This window comes from Camelus dromedarius, chromosome 1 (assembly GCF_036321535.1).
Source record: "Camelus dromedarius isolate mCamDro1 chromosome 1, mCamDro1.pat, whole genome shotgun sequence".
In the NCBI taxonomy this organism is placed as follows: Eukaryota; Metazoa; Chordata; class Mammalia; order Artiodactyla; family Camelidae; genus Camelus; species Camelus dromedarius.
In genome coordinates this window covers 26,241,220-26,266,516 of record NC_087436.1, presented here as the reverse complement: position 1 = coordinate 26,266,516, position 25,297 = coordinate 26,241,220, and the positions used below count along the sequence as shown (strand labels likewise).

The window sequence follows — 25,297 nt, the reverse complement described above, 5'->3', positions numbered from 1 at the left end:
CTCCTGGTTTTTGTTCCATCATTACTCAAATATTAAAAATTTTTCCCTTAAAGAGGCCCTTCATTAATCCAATCATTGCACAGCTACTTCTTTCTCTCTTCTATGACAGAGCAAAATTTCCTGATATAACCTGTTAAATTAATTGTCTCCTTTTCCTCCTTAAGTGATTACTATTAGTTTTCTGCTCCCATAATTCCCCTGAATCTAGGACCCAAACCATTTAACTTGTTCACCTTAAATTCACTGAAGATAGATATTTTTCCTTTTTCATTTGCATTTAACTGATCTTTTGGCAACATTTGTTTCTTTTGATCCCTCCTTTTATTTCTATTAAGCTACAAAGCTGTTGTCTCAAATCACTCCACTCTCTTGATTGCTAGAGATAAATGTTCAAGTGCCAATTGCAAGTGTATGCTTGAGTGTTTTCCAGACACATCATACTCAACATTTGAACACCTAAACTCATCATCTCCCAAACCTGCCTCCTCTCCAGTGATCCCTTTTTAAGTAAATAGTATTGATGTCTAACCAGTTGCCTAACATGGAAGACATTTATCTGAACATGGCACTTCTCTCTTTTCAACTCAATGGCTTCTATTTCCTTTTAGGAGAAAGTCTACACTCATAAACATGGTTTACAAGTGCCATCATGGTCTGGTCCCTTCTCTCTCTAAACCTGCCTCTTAAACTAGTATTCTTTACCCTCTATAATACAGTAGCTATCACTGAATTTATTTAATTTAGTCCCTATGGTCCCATATTTTTCTCATCTAAATCTTTAAATGTGCTCTTTCTTTCTGCCAGAAATATTTATCTCCACCCTGCGTGATGACTACAGTGGAGATGCAGAAAGTCATGTCCCGTGTGTTACTATTATCCCCCAACCCCAAGACAGGACTTGGTATTGAGTTGGCACTTGGTATGGACTGTATAGAAACACTTAGTAACTATCAGTGACTCTGTTATAGATATTCTGACCCCAGAAGTTATTGTCATTGTGATTTGTTTGCTTGTTTTGAGGCAGACTGATTTTTCAGTGTGCCTTTATAGGATACTAAAGCAGTCTGAGAAATAATAGGTACACAACTTACCACAATCTGAAAAGTCTCCATGTTTTGATGAAAAGCAACAATCATACTTTTGGAATTTAAGGTCCATGAGAGCAGCCCTGGTTCTCCTCACTGTAGGAGGGATACTTCCCCAACGAGAGCTATGGGGAAGGTGAGTTACCCTCAGGAATTACCACCTTAGACCACTCTTCCTCACTGTACGTTCAAATATAAGCAAAGTAGGTAGGTTATTTATTCCTAAGTCATGGAATACCTAGACAGGAAAAGTTATAATCTCAATGATTTTATATACGTTGCAGATATTTTATCATTTTCACCAACCTTGTTGGATTTTTGTCTGCCAATGTAGTTTTAAATTTTAAGATGTGTAGACTAAAAACAAAGAAAAAATGTAAACATTATTTTGACTTTCATATTTCTAGCTTTAAATTGATGTTATTAACAATGTGAATTTGAAACTTTATTTTTTTGGATTTATTTTGGAATATTCACTTTTTAACTAGATGCTCTTATTTTTAACCAAAAAGTATTCTACATTCTTAATGGCAATAATAAATTATCCAACATTTTTATTACTTTAGGTGGTCAAAGTGCTTGAAGGCTGCAATGTAAACAACATATGCAGTATGTTCTGAGTCCTTCCACATGAAGTGCTACAAACCTACAGAAGTTACTCAAGCACTCTGAACAAGACATATGACCTATAAATGCATTAACACCATTACCTTTCCAAGAAAATAGTCTCAATTTTAGTTTACTAGATTTTACAACTGGAATCAAAGGGAATTTTTTTTTAAAGTAGACATCAAGGTAATTCGGAATAGTGTATGCAATTCAATTCAACCTCAAAATATTTCTCACAGCTTTTGCAGATTTTGCCACTATCCCTCAAATTTTAAAATTAAATTTCAACAGCTAGATGATTATGTCAGAAGCACTGAGCCCATCAAAGTGACAGAGTATCTTAAAGACATACTAACACATGTATATCATTAGCCATTAAACATTCCCCCCCCCCCCCCCAGTTATTGGAACAGATGATAGGAAAAGCACATATTGGAAACTACTTGGCTAATAGGAGTATAACTTATCTGGAATAAATAAAAAATGCAAATTGATGTACTTTGCTTCAAATCCTATTGAAAACATGTTAAAAATTTACATAGTAGAGGTTCAAAAATAAAAATTACTTTTTTTTTAACAGAAGGCAAAAAAAAAAGAAATGGAATATAATGTAGGAAAAATATAGAAAATCAAATGCAGAGATGAGTGCATATCAGCCACATTACAAAAAAAAAAAAAAAAAAAGCTGTGGTAGTAAGGCGGGGGTGGGGTGGCTGTATCTGTTTAATATACTGTAGTAGCAGCAGAATGTCCAGCCAAAAGCAATAGTATTTGACAAAGACTGTCACAATTTAAGTAATGATGACTATTTTTGATGGCACTGCTGCTGGTATGAATAGATTTTTAACTTTACACAATTCAGCCAGAGATTGGTGATATACACTTCCATTAAATTTAATTCTGTCTGTAAACTTTAAAAGTGCTAAGGTTGTGTACATATACATTTTTGATGTAAATAAAGTCACTCAATCTTTTGAAGAGCCACACATTCATCAGCTGACCTATTTACTTACTACATAAACTTATGAAAGTTAATTCGGTTTCCTGGGTCTATATGATGAAATCTTAAAACATGGTGGTGATATATTATTTGCATGAATTGTGAGAACATGTGAAATTCCATTTGTTTTAGTTCTTATGGTAAAGATGCTGTGGTAATTAGAAGGCATCACAGATAGAGTGCTGTACCTGACAATTGTGTTTTTCCATATGGCCTAATTTTTATAACTTGTACATTAAATTAGCACACACATATCACATCTGTCTAAGTAAAAATAACATACTACTATAAGATATAGCATTTGAACCATAGAATATGGACTAGCAGACATATGGTCCTATTCTAAACACCCATGGAAACATTTGGTCCACGCCAAAAGATCCTTGAAATTTGGTCATTTCAAAAATATCCATGAGCATAATTTATCCATGACAAATGGTCCTTGATATTGGTCCTGTCAAAAACATCTCTGTTTAGAAAATGTCCCTGGGTTCAAATAGTCCATATGTTTATTTATACTTTTGGTTTATGAGATTAATACATAAAAATATTACCATATTTTATTGATCTTATAACTATGTTATGGTTGTATTGCCAATAAAAACCCTTCTCACCTTGGCAGCCTAGCTAATAATGGGACAAGGAGTTAGGGAGATGGGTTGGGGTTTGAATCTTGCAGAAAAGCAGAAGTTACATTAACTATGATTACTGAGGAAGAGTCCTACAGTTAGTGAAATGCATAGAAAATAACAAATCAAGGATAGAATCTTATTATACATGGTGCATTAATATGTCACTGAACACTTGGTTGAATGTGGCTAGGTCATTCAATAAGGGCAGACTTTGAAAGGAAGAACTTGGTCAGACTACTGTGCAGACTACTGTGTAAAACAGGTGGTGAATGTGTTGATATAAACACTTTACAAAGTATCTCACTTGTCAGTGTAATGTTCACCATGAGGAGTATACCAGCATCTGATTAACCCCCCACCAACTATCCTACTGCCCAGGGTTAATGGGCAATGTTTTCCTTGAATTGATTTCCTATAGAGGTACAACTGAAGTAAATCTCAAGAAGCATAGAGAGGTTTTAATGAGTGTGATGCGCGCACTTACCTGCCAATCAGTATGGACCAGGAGGGCCTCAGCTGGTGTCTAACTACTGGTTGATCCAGAGTGGCTAAACAGGGCGTTGAATCCATAGGATATTAATAAGATTTCCTCTACCAGCAAATCAGTGACCATTGGTCAGATGGCTACAAAAGAAAAAAAAATAACCCTTATTTTGTTGCTTGGCAATATGACATCTTCATTTGAAAATTATTGGTTGAATATGGCAGAAACAGTATACTCACAAAAAGTTTAAAAAAAAAAAGTGCAATGTTATTATGGTTTTTCTTAACATTTCATTCCTTTAACAAAAATAGGATTAAAAGGTACCAGCACTACGAGTGGAGATCCTGCAATGTCAGATATGTAACTAGTCAGGATTTGGATAACTTTCCAACTATTCAAGACGGGACAGGAAAACATCAGCATAATGCTGGTGTTAAAGAGGAAGTAAGGAAAACCCCAAATAGGTTAAAATAACACACAGAAGAAAAACCAAATGCAGTGCCACCACAGGCACTTTAGAGAACTCTCTGTGATTTTCATGATATTCATAATGAAGAGGTCATTAAAGAGGGACCTGAATAGAATTGAAAATACACATCAACCTCCAAACTCTACTTCATTGCATGAGGTTGAAATTCCTGAGGCGTATACAGTGATCAGATGTGGAGAACTATTTCTTATGTATGACTCCAGTGCTCAAGATGACGAAAGAATTCTTATTTACACAGCTTATGACAGTTTTCAATATAAGTGTCAGTACCACATCACTCAGTGGTACAAGATGGCACCAGTTATTTCAAATCATCCACTCAGTTATTAACTGTGCACAGTGTAGTACTGGGGTATATTACACTAGTGATTATGCACTAATAATGAAAAGGTGAGAAGACACAGATATATATGAGAAAGTATTTGCATTTGCATGGGAAAAATTCAAGATTATGTTGTGCGTGATTCAACTACTCCTACCAAATGGACAAGTAAAAGAAAGCCTGTTGCACTTTTCAAAATCACCGTGGCAAAAAAATATCTTCGTGGGGTCTAACATGAGAGTATATGACAATGAAAAGTAACTCCATGTTGTTTGGATTTTCATGCCTGCCTTTGGAAGATATAAATGAAATTTTGGTGTACATTGTGGAGAACGCAAAAAAAAAAAATTAGATGACCTAATGGATTACAGTGAGAGTGTATGTCCCCAGAAGGCGTGGCAGAGGCAGAAGAAGACCAGAAGCTCCAAGATTTCCACCAGAAACTTGGACTGTTTATACATCAGAACTGAACATCAAACACAGGATGAACAATGCCGCAGAAGGCTGGCATAGCAAATCTCAAAAGCTGATGGTAGTGCTTAATACTTAAATTTGGAGATTTATTAAAATGTTAAAAGATGAACAGCAAAGCCATGAATAAGATTCTTGGTGGTCACACTCAAAAAGGCCACTAACCTCATGATGATACAAATAAAATAAAATTCATATTATAGAGATTGTTAACATATAACAAATACAAAGTCAATAATCAGATCGATATATACCTGAGAGCAATTGCTTATTGACTTAAGAGTAATTCTGGTGAACTTCATGATGAGGAAGAACAAGAATAAATGTGAAATCCAGAATTCATCATGAACTGCAATAAAAATAATGTAAATAAAATTTTAATGAAGTTAAATGTTTGTATTATCAAATGGACCAAATGTCTCAATGGGTGTTTTGGACAGGACCAAATGTCCTCCAAGGTAAAACATATAATACCATAAAATTAATTTTCTGGTATTCATTATTTTTTAAATGACAAATGGCTTGAAAAATTGATCATCTTGGATATATAACCCTCACATATTCTTATTATAAATCTTCAAGTATAATTGCAAAGGTGTTATGTTCCTATTACAAATACAAAGACCCATCACATCACTGGTTTGCTTTCCTGAGTACAGAAAAAATTTAGTTGGCAGAATTTAATGCAAAGTATTGGTCATAGAGACCTCTAACTCCACCATTTCCCACAATAAAGAATTTGTTCAGAGTCAGAGACAGATTTTAATCAACTGCAAATTTGATTTCAATAACTTCTCATAAAAACTTTCCAAGTCTATTTTCTCATCTAAATGACAGACTGATGACTTCTTTTCATCTTAAAGGTTTGGGGAGGAAAGTTTATCCTAAGGCAGAGATGATTTTAGCAGAAAAAGAAAGACTGATGCTAAATTCTACCCCATCTCTGTCCTGGTGGGTAATGTCTGTCTGTCTGTCTTTATATTTATTCCTCTTATAATATTTTGTTTTCCTCCACAATCCTTATCATCTGGCATATTATGTAGAATCTCTATTTATTATTTGTTTCTCCTCCCTAGCACATAAGCTCCATAAATGCAAGGATTTTGTCTGTTTGCTACACCAACATATCCCCAGTACCTAGAACAACAGGGCCTGCCAAATAGTGTACACTTAATAAATATTTATTGAATTAAAGCTTTTCCTATATCTCCTTAATTAATATCCGAAATCACCTATGACCAGATTAATTACTGCCTTTGCCAAATTTCAAAAGCAAGTTGGCTACACAATTTGTCAAGCTCAGTAAAAAATAAAATTGCTCAAGAAAATTCTTAAGAATTTCAAGACAAAGACAGCAAGCATTATACCAAGTGCAGGCACATCTGAGTGTTGGGCCCCGTGTAAGTGCGTGGGGCCTCACACCTATGAGCCCTGTTGAAAATCTTTAATGTTTAGACTTTTATATAATCAATACAGGAACAAAGAAATTTTTAACATGCCTAGATATACCGTTGTTTAAAGATATCTGACTATAAAAGGGATCAAGTTGGGATACATATTTGTTTAACTAAATATATAAATTGAATCAGCAGAGACGCAAAAGATTACAGCCAAGCCAAGGTAGACTGATATTGCCATTTAAAGCACACTTTAAAAAAGTATGCACCTTCCAAGATGACTGTTAATTATGTATTAATCTTAGGTCTCTGTATGATTAACAACATTATATCTCAAAACCACACATGTTGGGCTGTGACATAGAGTGCTGTGATAGCTGATGATAGCTGATGATGGTGGTTCTATGTCAAGTGGTATTTGCTCTCAGTTTAACAGCCAGTGGATACCCAGGACTGGTAAAATTAGACATCATTCAAATTTGAGGGGACCAAGTGGAAAGTTGAAAGACTGCGAACTGATATGCTAAATAGGACTGCCTAAGCAGAAGAGGAAACAGTTGATCAAGACTCAAAATTACTGTAGTCCAAGGCAAAATGAGACATATAAGGGATCAAATGAGAAATTTTAGTGCTAGTAGACATTATGAGCACTTTGGCATGTCATACACAGGTGAATTTAGCAGGGTCAGAATACAAATTTAACCATGTATATTTCAAAGCCCAGATTTTCCCTGGAATTTAGAGTTTACACAATCACAATCCCATAAGTGCCAACCACAATAATTACATAAGTATATTTAATCTGTTGCAAAACCACATTTATCCCAATGAAAAGCTACATTTAAGCCAGTTGTACAGTGTCAAACTTACAGCCCAGATTTATTCTAATGTCTAAGTGCAGCTCCTAAAGAAAACCCATTTTATTCATGCTTGCACTCCAGGACATTAGAATTCATTCTATATGTGGTATTTGTGAATATTCCCAGTATCTGGAATTAGAAAATAAAGTCAGTTGAAGGACACTATGGAGAAGAAGGAACACTTCCTTTTTAACATAGAAAGAAATGCTGACTATTCATTTGAAAAAGAAAACGTGCATTCAGGGATTCAGGCTTGCTTTCCTATTCTAATGTAAAGCCTAAATCTTGTCTATAAGAATAAAAAGAATAAAATGCTATAAAGGCATGCATTTATAATGCATTAATTAATTAATTATATTAATTAATATAATGCATGCATTAATAATTTTTATGATATTCTCATGATATATGTTGTTTCTTTTGACTAGAAGCTCTTCTACCTAAACCTTCTAACAATAAAATACACCCTCCCTGTGACCCTTGGTTGGATAGTTTCTGGTGGTTTACTTTACAATGATATCACAGATGAGTAATAGTTGTGAACAGCAGTTAGTAGCCAATGTTAAGGATTTCTCCAATTGGAAGTGATTTATGTGTAAAAAAGGATAAAAGAAGTTCTCATGGCAAAATTACATTTGAAAATAGGGTCTTTAGAAGTAGGAAAATTAGTTTTCTCGAAGCAGTGATCATACAAGAACAGCTGTGATGACTGGATCTCAGCCAAAACCCTTACAAAAGCTCAACCCTGTTAGAATATAGCAACGAGGTGTCAAATTCAACCATTAGTTAATAAGAGATAGGTCTTAATTAAATATCAGGCCTCTGCCATCATCCTTATGTTGAAAGAAAGTCAGGCAAGTATACTTGATGTGAAAGTAATCATAAGAGAGGGTGAGAAATATCCTTTGTAAAAATATTCAATTCAGGTGACTTAGAATTGTGCCCTTTCTGCCTATGTACAATTCTGATACATTTTGTCACTTGATTTAGAAATTAAAAATTTAATTTATCAATTAAATAGTTGAGGTTTAAAGAGATGGTACTGAATCCTTTTGTAAGTGACCCACATTGGGCCTATGGTTGCATATTTTTTCCTTGAATATTTCTGCCGCATGCGTGGAGGCAAGAAATCAAGAAAAATGCTTTCCTCTTACCATCCTCTCTACCTTTCTCTTTCTTCTTTTTTTTCCCTTGAATTAACAATAGTTTATCAGGAAAGGCTTTTTTTTCCTATCAGATAATAAAAAAGTTAAAAGAGAGAGCTGTAGTCTCTTGACAATCAGCCCAAATGTCTTTTCTCTCCTACGCTTCCTGCCTCTTCACTCAACCTGTATCACTGCTTCTTTACGCAGGGTCAAAATATGGTTTACTCTTCACTGAAACTCTAACTTTTGGAGAAACCTAAGACGTAACCAACAGTATAAGACCCACGGTGCTCTTACAAATAAAAAATATGACAAATGTGGCAAATTATAATATCTAAAATTTTAAAATAAAGGTAATTTAAAACAGAAACTTCACTTTTTAATTTAATTCGGTATGTTATTTTTGAACTTCAGCAATAAAAACATTTATCCACTAGTTATTGTGTGAGATACATATATACAAAACTTAGAACAATTTTCTGTCTTCATGTATATTATAATCTTAATGAGAAGGAATGATATACCACACAATATTGCTTAATAAAAGCAAAAGATCATATGGAAACAAAAAATGACTCAAATGACTGTCTCATCTACTAGAATGTGAACTCCACATTGGCAGGAATTACTCACTCTTAAATCTCTAGATGATAGAGCAGCAGTAAAACACACCTATGCACAGTCACACCACACATACCTACACACACCCCCACACACAGGGAGTAATTTGTCACAGTCAATAAATGCCATATTAGTTAAGATAAATATCATCAGGGGTTAGAGTACTCACACAAACAATAAATATCCATGTTCATTCTAGCTCTGCACAATAAATTTTGAAATATGAGCAACTTTTGGGTAGGTAAAGTCTGAGTGGGCATTTCAGGGAGTAGAAACTATAGGAAAAAAGCACACAGAAAAATAAAACCAACATTATGTTATTGTGGAGTGGTGGTGCACTAGGCTTGCCGAGAAGGCAATCAATATTAAATTGAGGAGCATGTGCACAGTGTGACTGTGTGTCTGTGTCTGTACAGAGAAGGGGTAGAAGCAATATGTTGAAGATAGATAGTAAGGGTTTGAAATTCAGTTTGAAAAATTAGTAAAGAGAACATACATATTTCAGAAAAAAATTTCCTAAATATTTTATTTCAGGATAATTTGATTTCCTGATTTTTTATACTGAAATGGTATCTCAAGATAGTTCAAAACTGAATACATTTGTAGTAAAAGAAGACAAGTAACATAGTGATGCTCTAACCAGGCATTAGCATTAGCAAACTACAAGCCATGGGTCAACTTCATCAACCACCTGTTTGTGTAAATAAAGTTTTATTAGCACCCAGCTACATCCATTCATATTACCTATGGCTGCTTTCACACTACAATGACAGATTTGAATAGTTGTGATGGAGAACATATGGCCTATAAAGCCTAATATTTAACATCTGGCTTTTTACAAAAAAAGTTTGCAAGCCCTTGCTCTAGATAAAAGCAGAAAACAGGGTACTCATTGGAGAGACTGTATTTCTACAGAAATATATACACCATATGAAGATAGGTCTCAGAAAAGAGAGCAAACAACTCTTTCTGAATCTGGAGGAACTAGGAGTGCAGGGAGTGGTTTAAGGCCTTAGAGTCACAGTCACATCTCTAATCCTTGAGCCTCATGTCCCAGGACATAGAAGACTGTGCCATCTGTTAAAGTGAAAAGAGTAGTGTCAGTAACCCCAGGGCTGGGAAGATATGGGTAGTTCAGCAACCACTGCAAGAATATCAAGAAGCCAGTATAGCATAGCCAGTGTAATAGCTGCTCTCCACTGCATAAGATAACTATTTGGTTAGGTCACTCTCTCTCTGCCTCTTTATGCCTCTCTCTGCCTCTCTGTCTCACACACACACACACCCTCACACACACACACACAAAGAGCATTTTACTAAAACTCTCTAAAACACTGATAAATTTTATAAATTCAAGGAAAAAATGTTAGATAATCTGGGGCTCAATTACTTCAGCCTTTAATTTCTATGTAATTCTGGAAATCTGTATTTTAATAAATGGTACTGGAACTTTCAGTTTGACTTTGAAGGCACTAGATGCCTGTATTAGCTCTTTTGCTACTCAATAAAACTTATTTCAGAGTAGAAACATCAGAGAACAAATAGATAAATAATTAAGTTTATGCCCTTCCTCTCAACTTGTGCTCAGTATATGTGCGTGCTGCAGATTACGACACTGGTGATAAAAAAAATATGACAATGAAAACACAAAACATTAACTTAATACGACTAACCATATTTGCAAAGCCAATCTTTGGGTCTTCTGTATGTCTTTCTTCAAAGTAGTCCGTGATGGAAAGACCATGGTCATTACAACAAAGAGATTTGGGATTAAATTTGAGTGCTTTCAGTTCTTAGATACATGGTTTTGCAACTTGCTTAAACTCAGTGAATCTCAGATCCCTCATCTGTAAAATGGAAATAATAATGCCTGCTGAGAAAGCAAGAATTAAGACAAAATGACTGAAGTGTCTAACCCAGTGACTGAAAAAATAAATGCAGGTACTGTTGTTTTTGTTGGTAGGTGATTATGCCAATTTTTATAATAGTTTTTCTTTCTGAATATGCCACTTTCTAGAGCTTGTCCCCTAAATCACAAGACTGCTTATAGTTAGATACCTATATACAAAGGACATTGTTGACACTGAGACCCCAACAGGTTGTACAGTCCCTGTAGGAGCTCTCAGGTGAGTAATTCTGTAACAGATTATGGATCATTCTAACGTATGAAGTTTTTATAACTTAACCGGCTTAAGTTCTTTAATACAATAGTTTGCACCATGTAGTCCAAACTGTTAATCCAAACAACAGCAATTTTAACTGGTTTCCTCCTCTAGTACCATTCTCCAACACCACTCCAAACCCAACTCAGAATAAATAAGAAGATAGAAGTCCAGAGCTAGTGCTGGCTTCATATAGATTCATTCATAAGCCCAATTTCATCATTTAAAAGCCAAATTCTTTGTATCTTTCTTTTCTGCTTCTCAAATTGTCAACTTTTCATGAAGTAGTTTTTCTTCAAGTTTCCAGGATGGTTACCAGAAATAACCAGGGCCTTGTTTACATTTGGCAAAAGGGTACTTTTACACAATTAGCTAGAATTATATTGTATTGCATGACAGACCTAATTTCTTGGGGTTGGTTTATCCTTAGACCAAAAAATTGCAACCCTAGAGCTGAGACTACAACCTCCCCTTAGGTATTCGAGCTGCAAGTTATCTTTTAGGATGATGAAGACAGCATATGGATGCTAGGTAATATTTGTAACAAGCATATAATTTACTACATAGTTCTGTCAGTATCTTCCTTACACCTTGAAGGCCTAAGTCTCTGCCCCATCTGTTGGCCAAAGATATGGGCCACCTTCAGTTTACAGCACCTGTGGATAAACACATCTTTTATCCTCTGCAGCTTCTATTGTTGGCACTCAGAGTATTCACCACATATCTCTTGTATGTAGCAGATTCTGTGCAACATATTTCTCAGTCTCCCGTAGGTGACTTATGTGTATCTCCTGCAAGGGATTTGATATTATTGCTCTGAAATGCCAAAGTGTCCTTCCAACTGATGTCCTTAATTGCCTTCAATCAAGGTCATGATGCTGTGCTCTCCTGGGTTAGTCTTGAGCCATGCCCAAGAGAGACTGATGTTCCTTTTGTAATTTGGACTTCTCTTCATATTCCACCCACAAGTCTTTTGCCTATCTTCCTCACTAAAGCAAGGCAGAGGTGCAGTCAATATTGAAAAAGATCATTGTAAGAATGTAATGATTGTGACCTAAAGAGTTCAAGAGAATACATGGTTGGAAGATGGACTTTTTTACATTTATGCTATAAAATTCTAAATGGTAAATTTAACATGACCAAAAATGAGTTAGCATTCACAATTTCCTGCACACTCTGGGTAAGACTTATATTTGTAGTCGTCATCAATGAATTGAAGTTGCAATCTTTGAGAGAGTCACTGAAAGCCAGTATTTCATGCGTGACATATTAGATGGTGCAGTATCACCAGTGCATTAGCTTCCTAGGGCTGCCATAACAAATTACCATAAACTGAGTGGCTTAAAACAATATGAATTTATTCTTTCACACTTCTGGAGGCCAGAAGTTCAACATTAAGGTGTCAACGTGGTTGACTCCTTCTAAAGGCTCGAGGAAGAAACAGGTTCCATGCCTTTCTCCTAGATTCTGGAGGTTGCTGGGAATCCTTATCATTCCTTAGTTTGTTGACACATCACTCCAATCACAACCTCCATCCTCATATCATCTCCCTTGTGTCTTCTGTGTCTGTGACCAAATTTTCCTCTTCTTATAAGGAAGTCACTGATTTACAATTCATTAGATTAGGGCTCACTTTAATCCAGTATGGCCTCATTTTAACTTGATTATATCTGTAAAGACCCTATTTCCAAATAATATCATATTCACGATGGGTTAAGAGTACCAGAGGTTAGGACTTGACCCTATCTTTCAGAAGGATACAAATGAATAATAAGTAATATTAAATACATAGTATTAAGGACCTTCAGAGGCAAGCAAATCTATATTGTTTAAATACAAGTAGGTAATGAAGAGCCATGGTATCATGAGTGGTAATACCATCTTGACTTTATGTCTTAGTGAGGGATATGAAATTAACGAATTACGGCACAATTGACAATAGAGAAAAATGGCACATGGGCATTAAGAAGACTCTTCATGTATACTGGTTGGGTGATAAAAAATACATAAGAACCTCTTCCCTACCCATTGTTCTCTAAGTCTTCATTGACAGATCATTGTAGTACACATGGTCTTATGAATTTTGTGAGTTTTTAAATGTATTGTTTATATAGACAGGGCCTTCCAAAAATTATTTTTCTGAAGCCTCAGCCATCTAGCAGATTTAGTAGCAGCCTTAGTTACTCCCATGATAAAATAATGTCAAAGACTGTGCCTGTAGTACACGCCCAATATTTCCTAAGTTGGACATTAATTCCTATTTTTCCACTACATGAACTAATTCAGAATATTATTATGCTAGGTTTAAATAGCTAGCCATTGGAATCTCTGAAGATATTTTACATCCCCCTGAGTTATTCCTAGGAAGGAACATAAAAATGTGTCATTTATCTTACTATCCATTTATAGCACCATATTCATACATCTTTATTCAAACTCACAAACTATAATTAGATTGCATCTTCCTCTATATTCCAAATTTGATTTACAATTGATTATATTAAGGATTTCACCAAGTCTTCTAAGCAACATATTTATATATCATCTCTCTGGAAAAGGTACCTCTGCAGATGGTTATGCCATTTCTTTTAGCCTAATTTTTAATAATAGTTTTGCTCTCTGAAAATGTCACTTTTTTAGGCTTTGTCCCTTAAATTGCAAGACCACTACTGTTAGATGCCTATGTACAGAGTACAGCATTGACACTGACATCCAAGCAGGCTGTACAGTCCATGTAGGAGCTCTCACACAAATAATCCTGTAACAGATTATGGATCATTTTAAGGTGTCAGTTGCGTGCTAAGGACTGACAACTAAACTGTATCTTACATGCAGCCAAATCTCTTCATAAGAGGTGCAGCACTGAAAGCTGTCACTGAATTCTCATGCCTCAGCAGTAAGCTTTTCACTGATTCACTGAAAGTCAACTCAAATCAAGCATTGAAAGATAACATGAAGGAAAACCAGATCAATAACATCCCCATGTTTTTGGAAGACTCACTGACAGACTGTGGCTTCAATGCAGCATGAAGCTCCCAACCAAGAAAATGTGCTGTGAGCACAGCTCTATTCTATAGCTGTCCAGGCAGGAGGATAATACTAGAGTTGGACAGACAAGGGAAATACATAATGGGGCAGCAGCTTAAGATTTTTAGGATTCTCCATATTAAATAAATTTTCAACCTGGAGTACAGAAGAGAGTTGCATGAAATATTACCAAATATAACCTATGAATAGCTTTCAAATCTAATATTTTGGAATCCAACCATTTAGAATGCATAGCTAAGGTTTTACAAAATATTTGCATAAAGTTTATGTTTAGATATAGACCCTTAATTCTATTTAGCCTATATTCTGATTGCAATTCAACTAGAATATAATGTTTTCTTTCTGAAATCAGTAATATATTTGAAAGATTTATTTGATGGTATTGGGAAGGGAATTTGGAGAAGTTCATGGCAGACAAGTGCTTATAATTCCAGCTGTAAAAATTAGGCATCCTCTTTGATTTTATCTTCTTGTCACACACAGAAAAATGACTTTATTATTTATTTTGAAATATATCCCCTATGCATTTCTTCCTATCTTATCTGGTAGTCACAACTATAATACAAATAGCATCATTGATAAGCTATTATATATTTTACTGCACTACTAGAAAAATATTTATCCAAATAAAAGATGTGAGATAAAGGAAGACTACTTCATTTGTAATAAAGGATATGTATATGTAATAAAGTGACCATGATATGTAATAAAGTGACCATGATAACTGAAATCTGAAATATCAATCTATACATTATAAAGTATCTAGTATTTGGTTTTATTGTAAATTATCTAGCATCAGGTGCTGAAAACAAAAACATTAACGATAAAATTTTTTAGTCCAATGGGGTAAAGTGATATTTTCAAAATGAAAAATGTATTCATGACATCCTTCTGTTTTGAGGCATAAAGTTCTAACAGCCCTTTAGAGAACTAGGAAATTCAAATTACAGAGAGTTGATTTCAGATACAAAGAAGATATTTTCAAGTTTCTCTTTCAAAAATTATCTGATTAGGAATCTCAAATAGGGACATTTAGCATTCAGGAGTTAAGATTAATGAGACTATGGTTAAACTGCTACAACATTTAAGAGTTAAACTTCATGGATACAGGGTTAGTGTAAATTCATTTGTAAAAATCAATTTCTTTTCACAGGAGAGTTCTGCTTTAACAACAACTCCAAGATCATCAGAATTCTAATACTGGCCTATGAATTTAAGTTAAATTAATACAGAATTTTAATACTGTTATAATACTATCCTCTATATTTTAATTTCTCATTTATGTCATACATGTGTATCACAGATGTGATATATCCAAATGTCAAACGATTCAGGCAAGTGACTCATAGCACTGAAACTGGTGTAAGAAAAAACGTGGGAATCTCTGGACCATGACAAACTGGACAAACAACAGGAGATATGTTGGGGGTGAAGAAGAAATTGGTCTTTTCTGATACCATTTGGGAACATGGCTGGGACTAGTGTTTTTCAGATTTTTTTTTTCTGAAAAGCCAGATTATTTCCCAAATATTAAATATTTATTCAAAATAAAATTTAAATACAGTGCAGACCCAACACAAAAAGTTTAAACAGATCTTGTCCGAGAACCAGAAGTTTGCTGGTTCAGGTTGGAAAAAGTTTTCTAAATAATTAAACAAAAACATGCTAAGTTTTGGGATATAAAAATAATTAAGTTCTTTTTTGTCTTTCAATACATTCATAGACTTAGTCAGGGAGATTAAGCCCACCAATAATTGCATTTGTAGGGCCAACTCAAGAGTACAAACGTAGGCACCTAGTGTATCCTCTTCTCTTCTCCCCAATCCCTACCCCTTCCCTTAGTAAAAGGAAAGTCTTAGTCCTCATGTCCAAGCTCATTAAACAACAGAAAATATAAATTATATAGGCATGCATCTGGTCTTGGGACAGAAAAGGGCTTTCAAAGTTGTATATAAATAAAAATATACTATCAAAAATAGTTCATAGAAATCAATATGTGAAGTTTTTAACGTGAATTAAAAAGTAACATAAACATAAAAAGCAAAAAGAATATGAGGGAAACTATTTGCCCCATATCTGGCAGACTAAAAGAAGAATTTTAAAGTTATAAAAAAAACAATTAGTTTTCCAGTTGAAACTGGAAAAAAATACTGAGTATACAAAATTTAAATTTATAAAAGTATATGACAACCATGCTAAGCTTGTTTTACTTTGCAATTAATAAAAGTAATTCAAACATCAAAAATGTCACATTTCTCCTTTGAAAAGATAATTATTTGTCACACATAATATTAATACCAAGAATGGTGATTGTGCCAAAAAGCATAAAATGGCTCATTCATAGAAATCTCTCTTCTTTACCACTATCCTAAGGAATTAGTAATACTTTTTGTTGTTGTTGTTGTTAATGGAGGTACTGGGAACTGAACGTAGAACCTCATGCATGCTAAGCATGTGCTCTGCCACTGAGCTACTCTCCCCAGCCTCAAACTCTCATTACCATATTTTTCCTTTCTTTTTTCTTTTTTTTTGGGGGGGGGGAAGGGTAATTAGATTTATTTATTTACTTGTGTATTTTTTTTAATGGAGGTACTATGGATTGAACCCAAGACCTTATGCATGCTAAGCACACACTTTACCACTGAGCCATATGCCCCTCCCTATATGAAAGAATATTCACTGAAACTTTGCTGTGATTATGAGAGTTTAGAAATATCATAAATGTTCAACAATAGACTTGTTTTATAAATTTTAATACTACCCTATAGTAAAAGCTGTATTATAGCAGGAAATTTTAATGAGAAATATGAAAATGTTTATAATAATTAAATAAAAATTATAATGTACAACTTAAATATACAATATATTTCTGTTTTTTTAAATAATGATCATATGCATATAGACAAACATATTTATATATATATATTTTTATATTTAAGTCCACTTTTTTTCTGGGTGAGTGGCTTATTGATGTGTTTAAATAAAATATGTCTACTGGGAGAGGGAAGAATCAGTTCTTTGAGTTTTACAAGCTTATTTGGTAAGGGATTAAGTGAATAGGCATCACTGAAAAATCCCCTGGACCTCCTTTCTTTTCCTATAAGGAAATACAATGATCACTTTCATTGAGCACTGTTTGGTAAAGCAAAATTACTTTCTTGTTTTTTATCCATTTGAGAGCAGTTATATACCCAAAATCAATCAGAGTGAAAAACACCTCATAGGGTTCTTTAGGTCTCTGTATGTTATACAAATGTTGTCATGGCATTTTGCTGAATAGCAGCACAGGGTGATAAATGCATGAAATGGTCCCTGAAGTCCAGTAAAATATTGGATATAGGACACTGGTGATTGTGCAGAGCAGTGGGCTAGCACTACTTTTTGCAAATCAATAAGGCAGAACACTAATGTTTAATCTGGAAGAAAAAGAGATAAAAATATGCAAATAAAGTTGTGTTAAAATTAAACTTTCATAAAGCAAAGAAGAAATGTATTCTATAACATAAATTAAATGATTTTTCTCATGATATACAGTGACATTACATCTACTCACCACTAACGACATTTTTATAAGTAGAAAGACTAAATCATTTATCTATTATTTAACCAAAAATGTTTCTCCAGTAATTAGTACCTAATACTAACCAGTTTTTAGTACATTTTGGGACAAGTGGGTAGTGGGTCAGGATAGAGTCAGCCTGGTGACAGTGTTCTTAGGCATCGTTACATAGACAATGTAGGTATTAACCTTTGTGAAATCACAGAATCATTAGCTTTAACTTCATGACTATAATCAGAATTTCTCTCTTCTCTTCTTCATCTTGCCCTCAGTTGAGAGGAATTCAACCTTTTAAGATTTAAAAAATATATTTCTCTGCTATTAGGAAAGATAAGGAAGGAAGGGGTGTTTAATTTCCTTAATTAACGTTTTGTAGTTTTCCATGTATAAGTCTTTCACCTCTTTGATCAGATTTATTCCTAAGTATTTTATTGTTTTGGATGCAATTTTAAAAGGAATTGTTTCTTTATTTTCTTTTCCTGTTAATTCATTGTTAGTGTAAAGAAATGCAACTGATTTCTGTATGTTAATCTTGTATCCTGCTACCTTGCCAAATTATTTTATCAGCTCTAATAGTTTTCGCATGGAGCTTTTAGGGTTTTCTATATATAGCATTACTTAAAGAAATGGAAAGATACCCCACACTCTTGGATTGGAAGAATCAATATCATTAAAATGGCCATACTGCCCAAGGCAATCTACAGATTAAATGTGATTCCTATCAAATTACCCAGAACTAGAACAAACAATCCTAAAATTTATATGGAATCACAAAAGACCCAGAATTTCCAAAGCAATATTGAAAAAAAAAGAACAAAGCTGGAGGAATAACCCTCTCAGACTTCAGACAATACTACAGAGCTCCAGTAATCAAAAGAGTGTGGTCTTGGCATAAAAATACACATATAGATCAGTGGAACAGAATAGAGAGCCCAGAAATAAACCCACAGACTTAGTCAATTAACCTTTGACAAAGAAGATAAGAATACACAATGAAAAAAAAAAAAACAGTCTCTTCAGCAAGTGGTGTTGGGAAACTGGATAGCAGCATGTAAATCAATGAAGATAGCACATTCCCTCACTCCATACACAAAAATAAACTCAAAATGGCTTAAAGATTTAAATATAAGACAGGACATGATAAATCTAGAAGAAAATATAGGCAAAACATTCTCTGACATAATCTTAGCAATGTTCTCCTAAGAGAGTCTACCTAGGCAATAGAAAGGAAAGCAAAAATAAACAAATGGCATCTAATTAAACTTATAAGCTTTTTCACAGCAAAGGAAACCATAAGCAAAACAAAACAACAACCTACAGAATAGGAGAAAATATTTGCAAATGATGTGACAGACAAAGGCTTAATTTCCAGAATATATAAATAATTCATACAACTTAATAACAAAAGTAAACAAACAACCCAATCCAGAAATCGGCAGAGGACTTAAACAAGCAATCCTCCAGTGAAGACATTCAAATGGCCAATAGGCACATGAAAAAATGCTCAATATCACTAACTGTCAGAGAAATGCAAATCAAAACTACAATGAGGTATCATTTTACACCAGTCAGAATGGCCATCATTCAAAAGTCCATGAATGATAAATGCTGGAGAGGGTATGGAGAAAAGGGAACCCTACTATTCTGCTGGTGGGAATGTAGTTTGGGGCAGCCATTATGGAAAACAGTATGGCAATTCCTCAAAATATTTAAAATAGAACTACCGTATGATACAGCAATCCCATTTCTTCTGGGTATATATCCATAGGGAACTCTGATTTGAAAAGATACATGTACCCCAATGTTCATGGCAGCACTATATACAATAGCCAAAAAACGGAAGCAACCTAAATGTCCATTGACAGATGACTGGATAAAGAAGTTGTGGGATATTTATAAAATGGAATACTACTCAGCCATAAAAAAGAAGAAAATAATGCCATTTGCAGCAACACGGATGGACCCAGAGATCATCATTCTAAGTGAAGTAAGCCAGAAAGAGAAAGAAAAATACCGCATGATATCACTCATATGTAGAATCTCAAAAAAGAAAGAAAGAAAGATGGAAGGAAGGAAGGAAGGAAGGAAGGAAGGAAGGAAGAAGGAAAGAAAGAAAGAAAGAAAGAAAGAAAGAAAGAAAGAAAGAAAGAAAGAAAGAAAGAAAGAAAGAAAGAAAGAAAGAAAAGAAAAGAAAAGAAAAGAAAAGAAAAGAAAAGAAAAGAAAAGAAAAGAAAAGAAAAGAAAAGAAAAAACAGACAATATGAACTCATCTGCAAAACAGAAACAGACTCACAGACATAGTAAGCAATCTTACGGTTATCAGGGAAAGGGATGGGAAGGGATAAATTTGGGAGTCTGAGATTTATAAATGTTAGCCACTACATATAAAAATAGGTTTTTTAAAAAGTTTATTCTGTATAGCACAGGGAACTATGTTCAATACCTGGCAATAACATTTAATGAAAAAGAATATGAAAATGAATATATGTATGTATATGTGTAACTGGGACATTGTGCTGTAACCAGAAATTGACACACTATAACTGACTATACTTCAATTTAAAAAAAAAAAGAAAAAGAAAGAAGGGGTGAAATGGATTATTATTAATTTGATCTGTAATTTTAGAAGTAGCTAGGAGCTGAGAGCTGGAGATCACTTGCAAAGAATAATAATATAAGAATAACTTAACCTGCCTGCTCTGTGACTCTCTACACAACATCCCCTACTATGTTAAGTTATTTATAGCTATTTATCAGTTTCTGGAAACAAGAGATACCTATACACTCAGGTTCTAAGAAGACAATAATACAGAGAAAAGAGTAAAATGTCACTGTTTCACAGCTGGATTCAGAGAAAGAAGATCCCTAAATACAGTCATACCTCATTTTATTGCCCTTCACTTTATTGTACTTTGTAAATATTAAGTTTCTTACAAATTGAAGGTTTATAGCAACTCTGTTGTCAGATGATGGTTAGGATTTTTTAGAAATAAGTATTTTTTAATTAAGATATGTACTTTTTTAGACATAAGGCAATTGCACAATTAATAGACTACAGATTAATGTAAAGTAAATTTTATATGCACTGGAAAACCAAAAAAAATCATGTGACTCACTTTATTCAGATATTTCCTTTATTTTTGTGATCTGAAACCAAACCCACAGTATCTCCAAGGTATGCCTGCACCAATATCTTCAAATGCTTTCTGATCCCTTGTGAGACAGGAAATAGGAGGACCGAGTGTCTGGAATGACTTTAGACTCCTGGCTTTGGAAATATTGGTGCAGAGCAAACAATATCTCTAACGAATGTAGTTCTTATTAGACAGGCATTAAATCATGGCCAAGCAATTATATATTAAAGTGACATGTTTAAGGTCCAGTTTCTAGGTCTGATGTAAGGATCTTAAAAGTCACCACACTGTCCTAACAACAAGTAAAAAACTGAACAGATTGAAAAATTAACTACCCTTTGTGGATCCCTAAGAGAGGGAAGGACACAGAACAAACCACCACTCCCAAGGTTGGAGATAGACAGGAGAATACAGGGAGTACTGGCTGGCCCGAGCAGAGATCCCAAGCAGAAAGCACCACTGCAAGGGATGTGGGTAAGAAACCTGAAGAATTGCTGGAGGCTCAGTGTGGAGAAGTCTGAGAGTTTAAAACTCAAGGGGAACACAGTCATACATGGGGTCCCCACAACATTATAAGGTTTACTTCAGGTAACTTGACCAAATTCTCAGAGTAAATATTAGAGAAACATCCCCTTGGGCTTCTGGCAGGAGTAGGGGAAAATGAACCATTCTGAAATACTCCAGAGCACTCTGTTCTTAAGAAGGCCTGCCCTCTGGAGAAATTAGTTAACTAAAGCCCAAAAAGAGAGAAAGGAACAGAAGAAACAATTATGACTGAGAATTTCCCCAAATTAATATTGACACCAAACCATAGATCCAAGAATTTCAGAGGAAAGTAAGTAGGATAAGTGGAAAACAAACAAACAACCCTTACACGTAGGCATTGTCTTTTTCAAACTACAGAAAATTAAAGGGAAAGAAAAAAAGTCCTGAAAGAAACCAGAGAGGAAAAAATATCTTACTTATAGAGAAACAAAAATAAAAATTGCCTCCCACTTCTCCTCAGAAACCATGCAAGAAGAAAGTAGAGTGAAATAATTAAAATGTTGAGAGAAAAACCCCGCACCAACCTAGAAGTCTGTACCCTGTGAAATTTTCCTTCAAAAGGAAAGGAGAAATATACTTTCTCAGATAAATAAAAATTGAGGTAACTTGCTGCCAAGAGACTTGTTTTGCAAGAAATGTTTTAAAAAGTTCTTCAGCGGGGGAGATGAGGCTCAGAGGCCATTCCTGCCTCATCCTCGGGAGATCTTCCCAGGGCTCTAGAGCACTCTTAGCCAGGCTCACCTGAGTACTGAGCATCCTGGAGGAAGTGAAGCTGCCTGTCGCCAGGGAGGCCACCATCCTGAGCTGAAGACGAAGAAAGCAGGCCACTTCAAGTTGGGCTGAGGGAACAGAGGACTTTATTTCCTGCAGCCTGGCCCCAGCCAAGCCCCCAACATACTTCCTGATTAACCCCACTCCACCCACCATGCTGAGTTGCTGCAGGCCTCTTAACACTGCCCCTCCCTGTAGCTAAAGGAGCAGAAATAACTCTTTGTCTGCTGGGAGGAAAGAGGCCCATCAAGGAGGGGGCAAATGACTGGTTGTCTAATCATAAGGCTGGTGGATAGCTGAGAAGCCAGCCACACCTTTGGAGCCCAGGGGGCCAGTGTGAGGGATCCTTTCTAGGCTGGACACATCTCTTGGTCCCTCTGACCTTTTCACTTGGGACCAAGCCTTGCCCACAGCAGAAGCCTCAACAGATGTGAGCTAAGGTGGGATGATTTCAAGATGACTTCCATCTTGACTTTGAAAATCTTGCCAGTATGTCAAAATGGGCCCTCAGGTTTTCTGTAAGACTTCTGAGCTGTTCCTACCAGCTACCAGCTGCCCTACCCACCCAAACCAAATCAAGAAGACTTTGGCTAAACCTTGTATAAGGAATGTGGTGGTGGTATTCACATTCCCTTTTTGCTGTCAGGTACTTTATATAAAGACCAGATGCCACATGATTCAGCTAGAGAAGCACTTCTGGATTTGCTGCATCAGACCAATGTCCCAAGGGAAGTTGCTTATTATATAATTTTGGGCACAGTTGTACAGGAAACGAAAACAAGCAATGTGGCTAAAGGCTGCCCTATGAGCTGACCTTTCTGACAAGACTCTTGCTCACATTGTCACCATGGCTTGCATTTCTGCAAACCAAGCCAGGACCACGAGTGTTGGCTTGATTACCTCTGGCCAGTAAGATGTGGTCGTAGCAGGTGGTGTAGAGTAAACATCCTACATCCCTATTTATCATTCAAGGAATATCAACCTTAATCTCAATAAGTCTAAGACTCTAGGTCAGTGACTATCTTTAATCTCTAAATTTAGATTGAATTTCCTATCATCTGAGCACCCTACAGTGGCCAAGTTCTCCACCACTGAGACTATGCATCACTCTGCAGACTGACTTGCTTCTGCCTTGCTATTTCTCGACTGGAACACAATGAGTGTACACTGATCTTGCACAACCTGGCCAAGAAGGCATAGGATGAAGGACTCCTTTCTTATGCTGTATGTCTTCAAAGCAGGAAAAGATACAAATATCAAATAGTGGCATTTGTCCTTCCTAGAACAAACGGTCAAACTAAAACCTGCATTCATCAAGCCCTACAGCACAGTGACAGCTACAAATTCTTCTTCTCTGACTGATGTTGCATCTGCAATGCTGATTATAGCAAAGGAAAAAGCTCTGACCATGGGTTATATAAGTCAAAGTCATATTTGAGGGATTTTGTGTATCTGTCTCCAGATTCAAAAGATCAACTTCTACTCAGACCAACATATGCTACTCTAAAAGTGCTAGAAAAGGAAGGATTAACAATGAATGATATTGAAGCTCTTGTATTTCATGAAGCTGTCTTAGGTCAGATTTTGGCTAATAGTAAAGCTGTGGATTCTGATTGGTTTGTGCAAAACTACATGGATAGAAAAAAACAAGGTTGGATTGTATCCTTTGAGTAAGTTTAACAACTGGGGTGGATCATTATCCCTGGGACACCTGTATGGAGCCACTGGCTGCTGGCTAGTCATGATAGCTGCCAACAGATGATGGAAGGAAGCAGGCCAGTATGGCTTAGTGGCTGCCTATGCAGCTGGCGTGCAGGGCCATGCTATGATAGTGGAAGCTTATCCAAAATAACAGACCAGGAAGAAGTGACTTGGGGTTTCTGTGCAACACTAACACTAGACAAGGCCATTTCAAACATTATTAAACGGCATATATAGTTCCTAGCTCCTCTTAGGAAAACACAGTTTGTGGCCTTCTGTTAAATCTTTACCTTGCTAGTGTTCTGAGCTTTTCAATAATCACGGTTTACTGCTCTTTCAGGGATTTTTTAGTCACTGGAATCTTACACAGTGATATGTTTAAGCAATTGTTTTTAGTCTCTATTTTCATTAAAGATTAAACAAGTGGTTGCAATTTCTCAAGAAAGAGATTAGCTGAGGGTTCGAATCAACTTTGTAACACTGGCAAATTATATACATTCCTATTTGTGACCTAAAGATAAATGGTTTCTATAAAATACAAACCAATATGCCACTATCTTTATGGAAAGATAATTCAGAATTTAAACATCACTGAAAACTTACAGCAAATGTTTAGATACATAAATACCACATTGGTTAACCTTAAAGTGGAGAAGTGTTGGGGGGAAAAGTTCTTTAGAGACAAGGAAAATAAGATAATATTTGTTTGAAAGTGATACTAACAATGTATTTGATTATACATGCTTATACATATATCATGTACATATATGTGTATACATATATGCTTATGTGTACTTATATACAAGTAAAAAGAATAACAGCAATGATACATAGGATGAAAAGAAGGAATTAGAATTATTTTGTTATTATAAGATACTCATGCTACCCATAAAGTGGTATACTGTCATTTGAAAGTGGACTTATCAGATGTAAATGTCTATTAAAATATTTATGTTTACCCTAAGACAACCATAAAACTAGTAAAAAAAAAAAGAGAGAAGTATATCTATATGCTGAAAAAGGGAAAAATGGACTCAAAAAACGCTCATTTGAAACTACAAAGGCAGAAAAAAAGTGGAAGACGAAAACAGGAACAAAGAAGGAGAGCATTAAACAGAATACAGTAACAAATATGGTAGATTTGAGTCCAAATATATCAAGGATCACTTTGAACATCAATGGTCCAAATGCACCAATTAAAAGATTAAGATTATTGGAACAAATTACAAAACAAGACCCAATTATCCGATGGCTACAATT

The 25,297-nt window shown here is 35.1% G+C and overlaps 1 pseudogene; it reads left to right on the top strand.

Annotated features, from left to right (window-relative positions):
* The first annotated feature begins 1,156 nt into the window (after nt 1–1,156).
* On the top strand, nt 1,157–24,257 carry LOC105087098 (trifunctional enzyme subunit beta, mitochondrial-like; annotated as a pseudogene).
* Nucleotides 24,258–25,297: the final 1,040 nt, after the last annotated feature.